Raw genomic sequence first — 2,606 nt, 5'->3', positions numbered from 1 at the left:
CCCATCTTCAGGGTAGAAAAATCCGCGTGATCGTGAGCAGGTGGGTGCAGACGTCCTCCGAAACGTCAATTCACCCAAGATCTACACGGCGCCACATCCCAGAATACGGCATTCTTCATTACATAGCTAATTAATGTTTTCGTTAGTCTTTATATCTGCTTAAGCTGAGTTGAGAACCTTAAAATAACCTTATCTGTTTTCCTAGTCCATACTGGTAACTGTAGAATCGCGCATTTCGATCGAGTGGATAACAGCCTTGTCTCGAATTCGGGAGTTCGCAGGTTCAATGGCCGTGCCATATATCAGGCGGTCAGTCTCCGGCTTCCCACCGCCGCTGTCCGGGTTCGGTCCCAGGTCAGGTCATGTGTGATTTATGGTGGACAAATTGCCATTGGGACACGTTTTCTGCGAGTACTTCTGTTTCCCCTGCCATTTCTCATTCCACCGACTACTCCTCACTCATCGTCTGTCATTTGGGGCTGGTACAATAGGCCAGTTAGTAGCCGACCTACCAAATGAATTCAGTCTGCCCCCCACCCGAAGAAATTAATTAATTAACACGTTGAAAGCTCTATCCAGAGGGCATCCATCTTGACTTATGGCCTTCTTAGTTGTCTGTACCGAATTCCGGGATAATATCTCAAATTATGCCACCGCCACATCCTTTAACTTACCAAATCCTTATTCACTGATCATTTATCGCAGTGTAGTGTGAGCTGCAGGATGAAACACAAGTACGTAACTGTGTTCGCTGTTACCTGAAGATCTGGAAACCGTGTGAGCTGACGTCATATCATTCACAGACTTTATTCTCTGGTCACGGAACGCAGTGCAACTAACTGACGCAGCAACGAGCGACAAGTGGCGCACTCTTCATGTGTAAATCACTGTCGTACCTGTAGGCTACGGTGGTCCGTGCTTCCACACTAAATCAATTTACACAGAACAAACCTCTGAACCGGTTTCGGGATTTGAGGGGGGGGGGCTACTGTTTTGTTAAGGCTAATTGCTTCTGCCTTGTGTTGATGTCTGATACCTTGGCCTTTGCATGTAGGAAAGGTGAAGTCAGCCATTTATCAGACCGCGAAGGGGTTGGGAGGGGTTAATAGGCGGATGAGGGTTCTGTCAGGGGTGCAAAATGAGCCGCCGAATGCTATAGGTGAGGGTGGAGTCATGCCAGGGCGTACCGTCCCCTCTCTTTGGCCTTCAGTGATCGATCTGTATGCGGCCCGCTGCAGGGTTGTCCAACTTCTCTTGCAGCACACGTATCCACGATCATGTTGAAAGCTGTTGAGAGGAATATTTCATTTAGTAACTGCAGACCGGTCGAATAAACGTGTCCAGATCTCGGCTCGGGTTGCAATGCGCCAAATTCGTCCGCGTGTGGGTCTCAAAGTTGGGAGTCACCTCATGCGTTTGTGGTGAAATTAATCCGAGTCAAGCTCGCCGAGCCAGACTCGTACGTGTATGGGCCCCCTAAGATGTACAGTTGTGTCCTTCATGCTGTTATATTGGCGGTCTTTAGCACGAGTCTCGTGGATGTATTTCTAACGGCATTTACAATTTATATTGTGCTTATTTAACGACGCTGCCGACAACAGTCTCATATGACTGGGTGATAATGAAATAATTTTGAAGTAGCCTTAGCCTTATTTAAGGCGCTCTTCTTTAATTTGTCCTTAGGAACTGAGTAAACACACGAAAATCCTCAGGATAGTTGGTGTCCCTACCAAGAATCGAATCGGATATCTCCCAGATAAAAGCCAGACGCTTCATCTCTAGAGCCAACCTTATGCCTTCAGCAATATGGTTTATTTAGTAGCTTATGATATGAGTTATCCTTTATTAATTGTTTAATATGCAGTGGTTACAACATATATCACGTGGTTTAACGTTAAAAGAATATATTTTCCCACACGTTGTATGTACCTATTTCATATTATTATTCTCAGAGTAAACAGGGACTGTTGCCCCGAACAACATTATCTGGATAGAATATTGCAATGCACGAGCACTGTATTTTATTTGACACAGGAACCGAATTGTTTAATCTTATTTAGGTTAATTGTCGGTCATAGTGGGCACGCAGTCAACGGCATGAACCGTCACGCACGCTCGAGCATTGGCATCGTCGGTTCGAATCCCGCTCAAAGCATAATGTCTATATTGTGCGCGTTTATTCTGTGTCTATGTTCTGTGTGCAGGTAGAGGCCTTGCGACGGGCTGATCCCCCATCCAAGGAGTACTGCCGACTATGTATAGGATCAAGAAACTGTAAAAGAAACGGTAAAGGCCCAACAAAGGGCTGTATAGCCATACTAATTGGGTTAATTCTGTGTGTTTCAAAGCGTTAGCCCGACATCGTTTTAAGCTGCTGATAAGTGAGCGCGTGAACGTGTTGTCCTCGGAGAGACTGGGAAACAGAAGACTCCCGAGAGAAATCAAAGCGGGCAATATTAACACAATGCTTACTTAAGCAGCAGGCTCTTAGAAATATGGGGGACACGGGGTTAAGCTCCACGCATTTTGAACGTCGGCTCTAGATGGGAGGTGAGTGGTCAACTCCACGGATCCGAGGGAACAGCCTCCGGTACATGATCCATGAA

General features: G+C 46.2%; 1 protein-coding gene across 1 annotated transcript in view; it reads left to right on the top strand.

Moving 5' to 3' along the window:
- LOC111861750 (E3 ubiquitin-protein ligase MIB1) overlaps positions 1-2,606 on the top strand; it is a 748,009-nt gene that overhangs the window by 541,623 nt on the left and 203,780 nt on the right. The gene's annotated exons all lie outside the window — the stretch shown is intronic.

The sequence above is a fragment of the Cryptotermes secundus genome, unplaced genomic scaffold (genome assembly GCF_002891405.2).
Source record: "Cryptotermes secundus unplaced genomic scaffold, Csec_1.0 scaffold345, whole genome shotgun sequence".
NCBI classification, from domain to species: domain Eukaryota; kingdom Metazoa; phylum Arthropoda; class Insecta; order Blattodea; family Kalotermitidae; genus Cryptotermes; species Cryptotermes secundus.
This window is presented reverse-complemented; position numbering and strand designations above follow the sequence as displayed.